This window comes from Cynocephalus volans, chromosome 14 (assembly GCF_027409185.1).
Source record: "Cynocephalus volans isolate mCynVol1 chromosome 14, mCynVol1.pri, whole genome shotgun sequence".
Taxonomy (NCBI): domain Eukaryota; kingdom Metazoa; phylum Chordata; class Mammalia; order Dermoptera; family Cynocephalidae; genus Cynocephalus; species Cynocephalus volans.
Window position 1 is genome coordinate 19,859,421 of NC_084473.1, and position 17,700 is coordinate 19,877,120.

The 17,700-nt window shown below is 36.5% G+C and overlaps 1 protein-coding gene across 5 annotated transcripts in view; it reads right to left on the minus strand.

Annotated features, from left to right (window-relative positions):
* The window catches only part of PUM2 (pumilio RNA binding family member 2), an 83,544-nt gene extending 66,589 nt beyond the window's left edge, over positions 1-16,955 (minus strand). For 4 of the 5 annotated variants that reach the window (XM_063077703.1, XM_063077702.1, XM_063077701.1 and 1 more), the window contains exon 1: positions 16,846-16,955. The gene's annotated coding sequence lies outside the window, so the exon portion shown is untranslated. Of the gene's footprint in view, positions 1-16,355; positions 16,501-16,845 lie in introns of those variants that run through there. The other variant, XM_063077700.1, reaches the window with a different exon arrangement.
* Positions 16,956-17,700: the final 745 nt, after the last annotated feature.

A 17,700-nucleotide genomic window follows, 5' to 3' on the forward strand; every position in this document is an offset into this window, starting at 1 on the left:
TTAGCTCAGTTGGTTAGAGTGCAGCCTTATTAACACCAAGGTCACGGGTTCAGATCCCCTCACCTGCCAGCCACCCCCCTCACCAAAATAATAATAATAAAATAATTCAAAATGGATCATACACATAAGTAAAACCTTTAGAAAAACACAGAAGAAAAGCTGTGTGACCTTGTGTTTGGCAATGAGTTTTTAGATCAAAATCAAAAGCAGGGTCTATAAAAAAAAAATTGAAAAATTAGACTTCTTCAAAATTAGAAACATGTTCTACAAAAGACACTTAAGAAGATGAAAAAGACAAACCACAGACTAGGAGAAAATATCTGTAAATCACAAATCCAACAAAGGACTTGTATACAGAATACATAAAGAACTCACACACGAAAAACCAAACACCAATAAGAAAACAACCAACTAAATCAAAAAATGGGTAAAAGATCTGAACTGACACATACATCAACGCAGACAGATATATGGACAGCAAATAAGCTGTTCTCTTGTTAACTTGCTAGAAAAGCTGGATTCATTAACAATTCTCACATTAAAAGTGAACATTTCATTCTTTCTTCCATTAATTTAGTAAGCTTCTACTTGGCATCTTCAACGTATAAGATTTTGTAGGAAAAAAAAATTCAAATATGGTTAAAAAAAAGAAAAGAAAGAAATGAACTCAAAGAGTTTAAATGAATATCATGTGTTTCCTGGTAATGGGGGAGTAGCTCCTGTCAGAACAAACCCCCTCCTTCAGATAACTATAAACTCCAGACAAATATAAAAACTACTAAACGTAATGAAAAACAACAAAAAATTGTTGCTGACTAGAGGATAGTCAACACTTAAAGGACTAGCACAGAATAAAATTTTACTATAGCTTTTTTACCTGAGGACAGGCCTAGGTGTGGAGGTGAGGCTCTAAAATTCATATAGAGAACCCAGTCTCAATGGCTTGAAGAACCAAAAGACAGAGTTTAGGGAAACCACAGCTGCTGGAAAAAGAGGGAAAATCCCAGAAAGGACACAACCGAATTCTGTGTATAAACTATGCTCAGAGTTTTAGAAGATCCCTGAGCTAAACACATGTGAGACAGACCTGAAGTAGCCCAATTAAGGCTAAAAGAATTAAGCAAAAATTTCTGCTAATGACCACCACAGAAGTCACAGGAATTTGGAGTTTGAATCCTATCAAGACAAAACAAAAACCAAACTAAAGCCACTACAGATTCTGTTAATCAAGAGTATCATCAACATATCAATCCTAAAGTCTGGAATACAATCCATAATTACCAAACATATGAAGAAACAGGAAAATGTACCCTAAAGGGAAAAATAATTTATAAAGATTAACCCCAAGATGACCCAGGTTAGAATTAGCAGACAAGGATCTTAATGAGAAAAAAGTGAAATATTCAATACATTGGTTACTGTTATGCATAACAGCTAAAGTGAAATTAAAAATTTGAGTGCTGAGTCGGACCAAGCTCAGATTTTCAGTGAGTCTGAGCTTTAGTCAGCAGCCTCAAAGCTGTCCCCCAAGAAAAAAATTAAGTAGGGACAACAGAAAGTCTCTAAGACCTGTGGTTACCAAGAAGGTTGTCAATGTGGGGGAAGGACAAAACCAAAAACTGTTGAAACCACAGGGTATAATAATGTGAAGGAACTATTTCATTTTGTAGATGGGTATCATCAACTTTCTGAGGAGCTTTTACTAAAACTGATCTTAGAGTAACTAATTTAGGAGCAGTATCTTTGGTTTTAAATGTTGCAGCATGAAAGAGCATGTTTGGATGAAGCAGGACCCACAGCTCACTATGGAACAATCAGGTGACCAAACATGATCCAGACAGGAGGTTATCCCAGGGAATCAGCCAGTATGGTGGACTGGATGAATAAAAGCCACTGTAAAGTCTGTTTACCCTGTGGAGGACTGCCAAATATACCTGTAAATGATACAACACATCTATATTAAATACAGTATTGTTTAACTATTAAAAATATTTGGGTATGTAATTAAGAAAATTCTTATATAGTAATGTACAGATTGAAATGAATTAAGCTAAAAATCCATAGTCTTTAAGTGGTCAGAGTACAACCTATTTTTTTAATCTATCTCTATTTTATTACCTTTCTACAACAAATCTGTAAAATTTATGAATGGAAGGAGGGAGACTTTTATTTAAAAGGCAACCAACCAACCAAAAAAAAAAGGAGCAGACCTAAGAATTTTTCTCAAGAACTAAGTACTGAAGCTTTACTGATGCTGTTTTTTGCTTACTTCCAGGTTTTCATCTGTGGTCCAAAGAGATGAGGTCATAAGGTAAAAGAACCTCTGGATGATTCTGACAAGGTCTCTTGGCTCTGTGGATCCATTTTTACTGTTGTGGTGAGTCATATCCCTAGTGTAGGGGTCAACCAACTTTTTCTGTAAAGGGCCAATAGTAAACATTTTAAGTTTTGCAGGCCATGTGGTCTCTGTTGCATCTACTCAACTATGCCTCTGTAGCACAAAAACAGGCATAGACAATACCAAAATGAATGAGCATGAATTTATCTCAATTAAATCTTACAAAAAGTAAAATTTGAATTTCATTTTTTGTGTCACAAAATAGTATTTTTTATTTTTTCTAATAATTAAAAAATGTAAAAACTATTCCTAGAGAGTGGGCTGTGTAAAAAAAAATGATGGGCCAGATATGGCCTGCAGGCCACTTTGCTGACCTCTGCTCTATTGCATTTACTCTCTTGACTACACCACAAAATTTAAATACAGATAATGCACTCCCCAAAACTAGCAAACCAAAAGTTAAACATCAGGGCCTTGCTTTCAACTTTTTCATTTATACTGCCTCCCATTTTTTTTTTTTTTTAATGGGGATTTCAGGTCACATCTAAATGGAAGTAATTTTATCTTTCAATGACAAGGATAAGTTACAGGGAAAAGACTAAAAATCAAACAACACCCCCATCTCATTCCTTCACAGCAGGACTTAACTGGGCTTTTCAGTTTACGGTGTTACTATTTATTTCAACCATGAGGAAGAGAATGAAGGAGAAAATGGGCAAGACAATGAAATAGGAATAAAATAAACACTTTTCCAACTCTCCTGAAATAACCTCCATATTGAGAAAAATAAATTTGAAGAGCCACGGGGAGGGTAACATATGTCACTAAGTGGGACTCCTAAATTTTCACAAAATGTCAATCTGCTGTCTGTTAAGCAGCTACAAATTCTGGTGTCATCTGATGGCAAAGGAAGAGTGTGAATTTAGACATGAACGTAATGGCCTGAATGGTTATATCTTATTGAGAAACAATCTTTTATTATAAATGGTAATAAAACCTAGTAGCTACTAGTTATGTAATACTGAATTGACTTGTTTATTTGAAGGAAATACATTCGGGAGTTGTACAGCACACTGTACTGCTTGGGGTGCAAATTCTCTTTTCAGTTTTTTTGGTCTGCGTTATTAAGACTTGAAACTTCCCAATATTATTTCTTTTAATGAACAATTAGGATTTGCTAACATAGAAAATATACCAAAGAAACCTTTCTATGACCAAGACCAATGTAACCTTGAAGTAAATTTGAATAAAAGTTAGCTTTTGAGATTATGATTGTTTCCTAGCAAAAGAAAAGAAATGGCAGTGTCTTATTTTGCTAATTTTTCTGGTTTGTTTTTTGGTTTTTTGGTGGCTGGCCAGTATGGGTATCTGAACCCTTGACCTTGGTGTGACCAACACCTTATTTTGCTAATTTTAAACTTAAATAATATTAGTTAATTTTTCTGTAGCAGATTATTACTAATTATGTGAGAAAAATAAACCACCTCAAATAACAACTTGATTAAATTCTGTGATAGTTTTCATATTTACTAATGTATAACCCCAAAAACTTACAGCTGTGTAAAGAACCAAGACTATGCATCATTATAGTATATTTTTATCATTAAGAGTACAAATTTTGGCCAGTTAGCTCAGTTGGTTAGAGTATGGTGTTGATAACACCAAGGTCCAGTGGTTTGATCCCCGTATGGGCCAGCTGCAAAAAAAAAAAAAAAGAAAGTACAAATTTTTCTCAGACATTTGATCCAACTCCTCACTATATGCATACAATAAAAAAATAAGTTAGGGGAGAAAACACATTCAGAACTACACTAAATGGTATTAAAGCACTCTCTACTACCACATAACACTAATCACATTTTCATAGTCTTATAATTACATTTTAAGGCCACAGAAGAAATTAAACTCTGGGGTCAAAGGGACTAGAGACTGTCTTAGCCATCTAAATGTTCAATATATACTGAATGAAAAAAATTACTCAATATTTTATGATGTCAATTTAGATCATGAAATCAACTAATATCTAGATAGTGACTATTTATAAATGGCTTCATATACATTAATACACAATGCTCATTTTAACAGAAAGGCAATGAACAGGCTCTTCCTCAGACTTTTTGTACTGCTGACCACATTTAAGAACACAAAATTACAAGTGCAACTCTCCACTTGCACTACTTTTCCAAATTGATCTTCTATACCTGGAGGCTGTAGCTACCTTTTGTATCGATTACAATAATAACAAAATTACATAAAAACCTAATTGATTCACATAAATGTAAGTCAATACACAAGTGTGACTTAAGCTGTTTAATGACATATTCTTGGTAATCATCTTCCTTGGACTGTTTTTAATGAATATAATCATTAAGCATTAGTGGAAGCTACTGCAAACAAACAGGTAGGTGCTGAAGTCCTAAAGAATATTTTCTCCTCTTCAGTATATTAAATTATTTTGCAAATTTGCCAACAAAATTAATTTGTTTTGCAATGCCTTTTATTATCCATATCCAGCTTTAGGTATTTATAGTAGACCACTAGCCCTCAAAGATTTAAAGTTTCTACTGATCACCATCAACACCTAGTAATTCATTTTTTTTCTGGGGGCATAAATTGAATCACATACTTTTCTAGTGGCAGGGACAAATCACTTAGCTCCAGGACGAACCAAAATCCACATCAACAGTTTTTTTATAATTTCTATTTGTTTGTCCATTGTACTTCATGGGGAAATTATATATGCTTGTTTTACTAGCAAGGCAAAAACTCTATGGCAAATAACAGTATTACTAACTCAACTATGTTAATAAAAAGTCAAGTTTTATGTTTTGAATGAAATTTGGCATAAGAATTAGTGTTATTAACATACAGACTCCCGGAAATCATAAATTTCCTTCAAAGACCCTATTAGCGCAAATCTCCTATTTATATGTTTCATTCTAGCCCCAGCATTTAGACATTTAATAAAAACTTACCAAGGCTGGCCGGTTAGCTCAGTTGGTTAGAACACAGTGTTGATAACACCAAGGTCAAGGGTTTGGATCCCGGTACCAGCCAGCTGGGACAACTTACAAATATTTCTGTGCAAGAATGCTCTAGCTCTCTGAGGATAAAATCTCACAGAGATCACAGTCTCAAGAAGGCAAAATAGGATAAATTTTTACTTATACATGCAAATATAAAGCAAGATTCCCCCCCCCCCGCAAATTCTCTCAAAAGAGAACCACCACATGTGCCTTTACAAAGTCTCATAAGGCATTTTCTCAAATGATTTATTTTCAGAAATAAAATACTGCTTAGAGAAGACCTACATACTAAAACAACCTCAATCAATGCTAGTTTTATCGTCTGAGAGCAGGTGAGATAGTAATTTAGATGGAAATGAAGATGACATGCGTTAGAAAAGTTACAAAAAAGGGTTCTAATGTCAAAGATACACGTAAAATGTAAAACATGTTATAAAATGAGCTCCCCCAAAAATAGTATTTCTAAAGTAATGTTATTTTCTGTAATTTAAAATGTATCATCATCCTAAAAGTGGAACAAGATCTTATATGCCTCAGGATGTAATTTAATACCAAACAGCATCAGTACCACCACCTACAAACAATTCTTGCCTTAAAAAAAATCCTTCAATCCATCTAATAAAGCACCTAGATTTAAATATTGGCTTACCAGAAATTTAAGAGACAGAACAACAAAGTGAATACACAAGAAAGTAAATGCAGAATGCAGGAAAAGTAAAAATCACTTGGTTTCACTAACATATTTACGACATGAAATTTTCAAAGTGAGGGAGAAAAGGAGGACTATTTTACAGACTGAGACTTAAACGTCAAATGACTTGTGTAAACCTTGTCTGAATCCTTATTCTTACAAACTACAAAAAGATTTTTTTTAGAAAAATCATAGAAATCCAACTATAGAATGGGTATTAGATGATATTACGGAATTTTATTTGTAATACTAGCAAGAGGACCATGCTTTTTTTTTTTAAAGTCCTCATCAATAAAAAAATTTATGCTTAAAATAGCATGTTGTCTGGGATTTGCTTTGAAATACTCCTTTAAAAAGTAAAACATGGGGGGCCGAGCCCATGGTGCACTCAGGAGAGTGCGGCGCTGGGAGCGCAGCTACATTCCCACCACGGGTTCGGATCCTATATAGGAATGGCCGGTGCACTCACTGGCTGAGTGCCAGTCACGAAAAAGACAACAACAACAACAAAAAAAAAGTAAAACATGGGTATAAGCAAGATTTCACACATGCTAAGTATGGCTGATAGATATCCAGAGGTTCACTGTACTTTTCTACTTCTGAATTTGAAAATTTCCATAACAAAGTTTAATAACATACATATCACAATATGACAGAAAGCCATGTGAAGTGAGTGGTGGGCCCTAAAGGACAGGTACACAATGTGGACTCCTTCTCCCTTAAAAAAAATTATAAACTGCAGATTGTAAAGGGGTTACTTTCCTCAAGGTTAACTGATTTAGGGTCCAAGCCATCGTGTGAATTTAATTTTGTTTATTACTTCCTCAATCACACTTTTGACTAACATATGAAAAATTTTTTCCTGAAAACTGATTTTCAAATGAGTACAAACTTTTTTGGACTCATTTCTAATCAAACACTCTTCCCCCAAAGAGAATAACAATAGAAATTATTGAGCACTCAATTTTATGCGAAGATTATACTAGGAAAATTACATCTAATTCTCATTACAACCCAGCAAAGTAGGTACTGTATTCCAACTTCACAAATAAGAAAATTGTGCCCAATTTCCCTATCCTAATAGACAAAGCTACTAAAATGGCAGAGGATTCAATATTATCAAGCCTCCAACAAAAGCCCCATGCTCTTTCCCATACCTACCAAGCACAAACCATGACTCAGCTGAAAGCTCTTTATCCCAATCTTCCTTTTGCTTACACCATTCCAGACCCCTAGACAGCTCTTTACCATTTATCTCTTCAAGGGGAAATACCACATATCCCTCAAAGTCTGGCTTAAATGCCTCTTTCTCCATAAAATAACCTTTTCCTTAATTCCCATGACATTTAATTGGTATTTTTCAATATTAATAATACAGCTGACCCACTAAACTTTAAAATTTCTCTAAATCAAAATTACGCCAGGAAAAAATCTAACATAATTTTGACAACTGTTCTGGTTACGCCAATGTTTCATGACATATTAATAGTCATGAAGGAGAAGGCCAAAACAAAGATATTAAGGATATTGAAGAGTAAGGAAAAATGATAAAAAATAAAAATATTCCAGGATAGTAAGTCACTTACTGAAAAGGCAAAGTGAAAACCAGACTATATATCTATCATCCCAATTTTGCAAAAACAGAGTACAAGTATACACACATATGTATATATGGCAAAACACTCAGAGTGACACCCAACCATTAATAGTGGTCACAGTTGGGAAGAGAATATACATTATTTTTACTTCACATTTCATAATTCTTTACTCCCGGAATATTTTCCACACACTACTTGTATTTTTGAAAATATTTAAAATATGTGTTAAAATCACTGAACACACTTACATAGTTCTTATTACAGTCATATTTGCTTGGAAATCAATGGCCTCACATATGGTAGGGCTCAAATATTTAATAGATTAGTTAAGAACATGCCACATCTAAACATTAAAAATAAGAGATTTCTATAGTTGATCTCAAAGGAACATGTATATTTACTAAAACGTACAAACAAGGCCAGATTTTTCTTAAAATAAACACACCTATACATAAGCTATGAAAAGAAATATGACACAAAAATACCTTTTCAATAAATTAAGCATCACTAAAAGAAAAATATTCTCATTTTAGTCTTATTTGTAAGCTCTCAATGATTTTAGAGGCAATATAAAAGAACTCAAATGTACACTCAATACTAATAAAATATCTCCAGCCCTAACTTCATGACACTCTGGGTTTTAGAAAAGAAAAAGCCCATTTATAGATCTAAATATTCTCTCATCATCTGATTTACAGGAATATAAATGCTATTTCACCTGGGTTAGTTCTACCGTACTTTGATAAATTCCTCAAAGTAAAAAAAAAAAAAAACAGAGCCAACCAAATTGTACATTTAAACTCAATACATTTGACAGGCTGTGATAAATGTGATTTACGTATTTCTGGCTTTCAAAGTATTTTAGTATTGTTCTTTGCTTTGTAATATATTCTTTGATAACAGATTAGGGAAGAAATAGGTGTACTGGTTTAAAAGAATATGTAATTACTCGTACCACCCAAGACTATCACTGATCTGAATTCAGAAAGTACCACTGAGATCAAAATACCCAGTTCTAATGTTGTTTCACTCTTAACAGCAATGTGAATTAAGATATAAATCACTAAAGAAAGCTAACTCTTTGGTACCCAGGTTTAACCACCACAGTAAGATGTGGGCTCAATCAGAGGTTTACCTTTCTTAGTACATATAGTGAGGACCTGTTAATTGATTTCCAGAAGACTAAATGCCCTAACTGACATTTGGAAATTTTGCATATACCTCAGGGATATAACCACCCCAATTTTAGGATGACTGGTTCTCAACACTCACAGTGCATCGGAATCTAGGTGGGAGGCTTTAAAAAACTGCAGATGCTCAGATCATAGCTACCCAAGGCTGGTTTGAATTAGTCTGGGCAAGGAGACAGGGTTGAGACCCTTATACCTCACCATTTGGCTAAGGAATATATCGACAAACACCGTAGAGGTTTTCCAATTAAAACGTTGTTAGTATCATTCACGATGGGGTAACAGAAACCAGAATCGAGACCTAGAGTATATTTCCAGGTTTGTCTCTAACTAGCTAAATGAACTCACATTACTTTAACTGATCCTGTTTCTCTATTTGCAAATGGAAATAACAATTCCCTCTAGGGTTACTGCAAGGACTAAGTGAGGCAATATATAAAATTGGAATATAAGTGCTTTCTAGAGTATTAAGGACCCACCATAATGAGTGAACATACTTTTTTCTGTTTAAAAATCAATATACCCTGTTTAGATAAGATTTTCTGTTCGGAAAATGTTGATTTGACAGAGAATCAATCACATGCCCGTTGGAATAAAAACAAGTGTATCTACAAAGGACCTGCCATGGCTTTATACTCTTTAAGGGAAAAAAGGAAAAAGAACCCCACCATTTTAAGATAATTAACATTTCTGCAAAGTTTTCAATGCTTGGTTAAAGAAAATTTAATTAAAAGATAGTTAGGAAGTATAAAGTTTGCTAACATGTTCAAAGAACTTTAAAAAATGATCAGAGCTATATAAACAATGTTGTAATTTAAAAATAAATAAAAAACAAAAATCAATATAAAATCTTTTGACTCAGAAGTTTCTCTTCTAGGAATTTACCTTACATGAACAGCACCAATACAAAAGAATTAACCATATAAGGATATTTTCTGAAGCATTGCTTATAGTGTTTCAAAAATAGGACTGAACAACCGAAACTCAACAACAGAAAAACAGATTAACAATAAATAAATCATACGCTAAAAATTACAAGTTATTAAAATTAAAGTTATATGTACTAATATAGTAAAATGTCTATGATGTTAAGTAAAAAGTACCAAATTGTTTAATCTTTGATCCCATTTTTGTTCAAAAACAGGAGAGAGACAAAATATATGACTAGATACGTGTGTGTGTGAAGTGTGAAAAAATAAACACCTAACTCATCTTAGGAGGAGGCACCGTTGGCTTTACCTTTGTATTTCTGTGTTGTAAGGCTTACTGAAGTTAGCAAAATAAACTTTTTAAAAAAGGTCCTATTTAATACAGTTTAAATGCATTACAGTTTGGGCGCTTTATCACACAATAGAGTACAAGAGAGCTTGTACAGCTATTTTTAGTTCATATTAGTACTAGGTTGAATGCCCAACAAATGAAGACTTGTCTCAAATGGCTACCTTAGTAATTTTCAATTGTTACACATTATCAATTAGAATTAATATAGCACCAAGGAAAACTTAAGAAACATTAATTAGGTTGTAATCGGGAACTAAACAAAGTAATTTGAATGCACGGTCTGAGACAAATGGAAGGGAATAAAAACTATTTTAAGCAGTTGACTTTAATGCAATTTTTTTTTTTTTTAAATTAAAAGATGACCAGTAAGGGGATCTTAACCCTTGACTTGGTATTGTCAGCACCACACTCTCCCAAGTGAGCCATGGGCTGGCCCCTTCAATGCAATTTTAAAAGGATTTTTTTCTTTAAAACATTTCAAAGTGTATTATTCACCAACTCACAGTGTTCTTTGAAATAAGAGGTTCCTTGTCCAATGCATTTAAGATACGCTGCTCCCCAGCACCCACTTGCTCTTTTGCAAGCTCATCCTCTTTTGAGCACATCCTCAATCCCGTTCAATCTCTCTGTCATTAGCATGGTAAGGGTTCTGAGAAATCCTACAATCAAAACTGTTTAACTTTAACCCAGTGTTTTTTACAGCTTTTTTCGGTAAATGTTAATCCAAAAAGATACTTTAAGAAGCAGTATTTCTAGTCATTTCCAAGACAAAGAAAAATGAATAAGTGAGTTATTTAACATACTTTAAATTTCTCATACAAACTGGATAGAACAGATTTAACTTTTGTGTGGGAAAACATAATTTATTAATTTTTGACAGTTAACAGTTTTAAAATGTTTATTATGAGTTATGAATATTCTAATATATGCGTTGTACAAACCTTAGAATTAAATAAGAGGAATCTTTTAGGTGATGAGTATAAACTGTGATTTTTAATGTTCCTCAAGTATTCAAGAATAATCCTTGAATCGGTAGGCATTTGTTTCCCAATAACTTTAAATGAGATTACCAAAACAACTTCCTAAAGATACTTAAATTTAAAAAAAGGCAAGTTGTCTAGAAAACTACAACAAAAAACCCCCCAAACACCTAGATTTCAATGTATGGAATGAGAAACCAAATATATGTTAGTTTATAAAATTAAATATTAAAAATTTTTTTTAAAGGGTCTGTGGTAGAAAAAGATTCTTAGGCATAATTTCTTTTAGGTGTTTTGGAGGGAGGTTATTTCTTGGGTATAATTTAAATGAAATTTACTCTATAGTTATTTGAACAGAAATTTTTCAAAGAAAGCAGACTATTCTACAGAAAATACACACAATGAAACAAAAATTAATTTAGAAAAATAACAAAACAAATATTGAGTAACAAAAATAGTAAATAAATTCTAAATTTACTAACTTCTGATGATCCATAAAAAGGGAGAAAATACACAGTAAGATATATACAATTCTCATTGTCCAAGAAAGAAATCATACCAATCCCTTTGAGGCAACCTTATTCCTAGCATTAACCTTTAAAATAAATTTCTTACATGTGGTATTACAAGGGACAGAGTTGTAATGGAAAATATCCCCAACAACATTCGTGTAACACATGCAAGGTTTCATAATCTTACTTTTTTTTTATAGTTAGTCCCTCAAGAAAAAGTCACGTACCTAATTCCTAAATAATCCATGGAAAGCAATTCCACAATAATTATGTAAGGGTTACAGGACAATATAGTCTAAATTTTCCTAAATTATAATCCTGGATTTCCAAAGTCTTCAGGACTGTCCATATTAGACTAACCTCTTCAATCTGGTAGGCTCCTATCTATCTCTCCAGTCATATCTTTTGCCAATCCTCTTCCCTATACCTGCATTATAAGCTCTACCATTGTCCCCCATCAGGGTCACTAAATTCTCTTCCTCTCTATTTTACTATAAACACCTTAAGAACAAAGACCATGCATCACCAACATCTGAGGACAGTCTGGCACATGACATGTCTGCAACCCCCCCAAAAAGTGTGATGGTTTCTAGTAGCATAGCTTGATAAAAAGATACAACTAAGAATATTCAGACTACAAACAGATTGAATGTTCTTCAAACCATACTCCATGAATATTTGCTCGACCAGAATTCTCATAAGTATTGGCAAACGATTCATATGTAGCAAGAGACTAGAATACTCCTGCTTTTGCTATTGTAGCATCCACATAATTTAGAGATTAAATAAAGGCACCTAAGACTCTCCTCTGGGTGAAATGCAATCAATTACACTGCAATGAAAAAGTGTTCCAAGAAAACATCTGTAAGCAAAACCTGGAGCCCTCACCCTCTCTAAACTTCAAAACTTAGCTCTGTTCCTGCTGAACTGGCTTTAAAGATTCAGGTTTTACCACAGAAAACTGAATGTTTTGCATTTAATTATGCTAAAGATACTGGTAAAATACTATGGAGATGTTCTTCACAAATTAGGTCAAAAAAATGACCTGGTCATCAAAACGGAAGATGCAGGTAGCTCCTGTTCGTATATAATTTTGGGGGTACTTAACAATATCATACAGTACAGTCCGTATTTTTCCCTACCTACAATTTGCCTCATTGACTGCCTCGTAAAGACCCATACTTAGGGTCACCCTACCTCTACCACTCATTTACCTTCTTTAATGTCTGAATGAATAAAAACAATTGCATTTTATTTAGTCAGTTGAGACTATCTCCTATCAACTCTAATAAGTCAGAAACAGTGCCTAAAATTAGGGATTACCACTTTGAGATCTAGAACTTTTTATTCTTGATGTTAAGATGTCTACTACAATAGAAATCACAAAGATCTATCCTCAACCCAGGTTCCCTACATACTTACTGGGTTGTTTCCAGTACTTAAAAAAGGTAATTCTTCCCCACCTCCCCATTTCACCCCCACATTGTAAGTATGTTGGCAGTCAGTTGCAGGTTCTATTCTCCTAGGCATTGTTGACTAGGTGGTTCTGTACTACCATTTGTAGCCAACTGCACCAAATCCCTTCCAGGAAACAAATTCGGGGGGTTACTGTGGTCCAAACACGTATTTGCTTGGGTGATAATGACAACCTTTTCTCTCCTGTTCCATCTGCAGTCAATGAAAACATTCTGACACTTCAACTACCCTCTTCCCTCTTTCACATTTCATATTTCTTCCCCTTTTTTGTACTTGGCAGCTACAGTAATATGCACATAAGATGGGCACATATGGATGTTTCCCAGAACTCTACCTAAAATCTTTTATCCCTCCACAAGAGAAAAATAAGAGTAAGACATTAAGTGAAAATCAGTGATATATAACCTGAAAATGGATGAGATTACAGTAGCTCAATTTGCAGAATGAACACAGCAAAGAAACTATCCTTCTGCCAACATGCTTGAATAACCAATTCTTTTCAATTCTTTAAAGCACTTTAGAAGACTATAAAGAGAAGCTAGGCAAGGGTCAAACAAAACTTTTTATTAACATAAAAAATGTCAATGAAAGACAAAAATTTGCACAATTTCATTAAGAATTAAAATGACTCTCTGGAAGGTGACACTTGTGTTCAATTAGGCAAATCTTAATTCTTCACTTATAAAGAAGTTGGATCTTTTGAGTTATTGGCGAAAAAGTCACTAAGGAAAAAAACATTAACTTTGTTTCTAAACATACTGCCAACCGAAACTGATAAGAAAAAGCATTTATCATGAATCTGCCTATATATTAATTCTACAAAGAGTTTTATTCACTGAAAAATTTTGAAAATATTTCTGTAAATTCACTTTTTCAAATACAAAAGCAATAAATTTTAAATCAAAACTATCTTCTGCTTCCATTGCCAAACATAAAAATCACTATTAGAATGTTAGCTTCTAAATGATAGGGTTAGAGTAAACATTTTTCCACAACACCACTTTGGAGCTGAGTGAGACACAGGAGTTAGACTGATGGTAATCCAAATACCTCCCTCCTTTACTACTGATAAAGCTACACTAGAAGGCATAATTTAGACCTCGGCCACGTGGGCTTCTTAACATTATACCCCATAATTATCCCAACCCAGTCACAGGTAGCAAGGGACAACAATTGTCCTCCTCCTGTTCACAGGGGCAGTCTAGCCCTGGTGGCCTCATGAAGAAGCAAAAAAAAATTAAGTACTTTCTGCAGGGGACAAACTCCCAGAGAAAAGAGGAAGGGACTCAGTCATACTTGATCAGTTCCCTCTTACAAATTCATCAAAGTGAAGAAAGAGGTAGGACAACAGGAACAAGTCAGACTACTTGTATACCTTCTCAAAAACAGCAAGAAATCTATTTAATATGTCACAAGTATGAGGGGTCCTCAAAAAGTTCATGAAAAGATTCATATTATCTTTTATTTTTCCATGAACTTTTTGAAGTACTCTCTTAAGCGCAATTTTTATCTTAATCACACCTGTTAGTAAAATGGCCTCAATCTGTGAATGCAATTCACAGCCATGTGAGATCTGAATATTCAGATATTTCTAATATTATCCATAAATTTTAAGAGTATGAAAAAATACAAAATGTTTCCATATCTTAGAAACCCAGAAAAGTCTTTAGATTAGATTAGGAAGTATATAGAACTTAAGTCCAGGAGACAAGAATCAACCTCTACTTAAAATTATGAAGATCTTGTTAAGTGTCTATAAAACCACGGCACTAAGAATGGCTTTAGATAGCACACATGGCCCAAATCTGATCATAATTACTTCTCTAACTAGGATAAGTACCTACTGAGGAAGACAAATTATTTTTCAACACCAGAAAGATTTATAAACAAGTATGGAAAGCTTAAGAAAAAAAAAATCCAAATATTAATATCTTAAATCTCTGTATTATTTAGTATTTTATATACAATACTTGTAATGTCTAAGAAAATTTGGCCTAGTAAAGTGACAGCCTTATAAGACCGACTTAAAAATCAGTAATTAATTTAGGCTTTTTTAAAAAGTTGAAATCTTACTAAATATTCAAACACCTAAGAGAACTTTGGACTCAGACAAATGAAGTTCAGGACACCATGTATTAAAATTAAACACAGTTTAAATTGTTTGAAGAAACTCAAAGATAAAATACCTAGACTTCTGAACAGAATATGAAAACTTAAACTGAACTTAAAAGCCCAGGAATCAGGTTTCAGAAACGTAACTTTAATTACTGTAAACATTTCCTGTATACAAAAGCTACTCTCAAAGACACCAAAAATCAATTCTACACAACTCAATTTCACCCAAAACTGTAATTTTAGACATTCTTGCAAAAAAGGAAATGCCATCAATTACTCATGACTGTGCACATGAAGTAAATCGGTTTTTAAAAGACATTAAGACCAAGAACAAAAACTCAACCAATTAAAAATATTAACCCTTGTATTTTTAAAAGGATTCCTATCCAGAATTCTGTAAATCATACTCCAAAACTCCAGGTCACATGATGAAGAGTCACCTATTAAACACGATGCTAAGCAGTAAACAAGCTTTTAAAATCCTTAGGTAACTCCCTTTATTAAAATTATTTTCTTACTGGTTAATGGTCACAAGGAATGATTACGTTTTGTAATGATGAACATGCTAATCATCCTGAATTGGTCATCACACACGTTACACAGGTAGTGATATTAACTCTGTACCCCCCACAAATACGTTTAACCAATTATTTTTCAATAAAAAAATTTTCCTTGAGATACAACACCTTTACAGGTTTTATGCTTCTCTTAAGCGTTTAAAAACATTTTCTAATAAGGCTTTCCCTAAAAATCTTCACCAGAAACTCTGCCACCAGCTTTTGTGGCAGTACCGAGTTCTGACATGATTTATCTTAACGGACCTAACACGTCGGCAATACATTCCCCTCCCCAATAGCTTAAATATGTGTTAGAATGAAAAACTCAATTAAGAAAAGTGAGGTTTCTCTATGTTCTCAGAAGTAACACGTGCTTGGGCATAAAACTTTAAATAATTTATTTCCCCCAAGTTTGGCGCAATTCAGATACAAAACTATCGCTGACATATCTGAAGCCGCTAATCTTGTCTTTGGTTTTAATTTACCGTATCCTCCCGAGCATCGAAATCTGTTCCCATAACGAAACACAACATTGCTTACGAACGGCACCTGAACGAGTCGAACCCAAGTGACTGTTCCTCTCATACCCACATCTGCCTGCCGCAAGCTTTTCCTGGACACGCTCGGGCCCTGGAGAATCCCCACTTGTTTTCATGAGCCCAGAGCTTCCTCTTCACCCACTTCCAGCGCGCACGCTGCTCTGGATTCACCCGGCCTCTCTCCCTCACTTTCCGAGACCAAGGGCTGGGGCAGCCGGACAGCGCCTTCTCTAACCCCAAGCGCGCCGAAACGCAGGGAGAACCAGATCGGGACCTCCGGCCCGCGAGGAGGTGGCGCGGGGGAGGAAAGGAAGCGGGAAAGCGGCGAGCGCGGCGCCCCCCCCCAGGCGCACACCCCCTTCCGGCACCCCTCCCCCTGCATTGTGCGAGCGGGCCCAGGCCGCAGCCTGCCCCGGCCCCCCGCAGGCCCGTGGACCCGCCCGCCGGCAGTCTGCTCCCGCCGAGGCCGCCACACAAAGCCCGGGGAGCCAGCCCCAGTGGCGCGGAGGGACCAGAGAGGGAGCAAGCGCGCACTGACTTACGGGGCTGCTGCGGCCGCGCTGCCTCAGCCGGGTACACCGACCGTTGGGCACACGGCGGCGTCGCTCTTGGCCGTCCTCCCCCTCCTCCGCCTTCGGTGGCGGCGATGTCTTCTTTCTCCACCTACCTCCCTCCCCCCCACCCCACCTCCTCCTTCTCCTCCCCCTCCTCCTCCGAACCACCGAAGTACCGAGGGTGAGACACAGAGACTCACAACAACATGGCTGCCACCGCCACCTCCCCGCCCCCCCGCCCACCGGGCGCGCGCAGTGCACTCCGGGAGAAAGGGGAGGGGGGAAGCACTCACCGAGGCGCGGCTCCTCTCCGTCAGTGGTGTGCGTGCCTTCTCCCGCGCTCCGGGCGCGGGCCGGCGGGGACTCTGCGCGTGCGCAAGCCCTCTGCGCTCTCGCGTGTTCGGCGGCCCCTCCGGCGCGCGCTTCCCCGCCCTCACCTTGCGGGCTCGCAGCCAGCTCTGCGCTTCCGCGGCTGGCGCTCACCTCCTGGGCTCGGTCGCGATGCCCGGCGGGAACGCGCCCCGGGCTCGGACAGCGCAGGCGTGGTGTTTCCGAGCGTGGCGTTCCGCTGGCTTCCCGCGTGGGCCCTCGACTTCCGAAATCGCTCGTCTCCCGCTTCCTCCCCTGCAGCTCATTGTTCTTCCGCGACCGCCCGCGAAGGTGGCGGCGCTCGCCCCGTCTCCGCGGGGTACTCCTCGCACTTGGCTTCCAGGGTGCTGGCACCCACAGGAGCCGGGCGTTCATCCAGGCCTTAGCTGTCACCCTTGACCCCCTCGCCCCCCCAACAAGATGATGGGGATGCATTTGGAGGTGAAAAATTCCACCCCGTCTGTGGATTGTCAC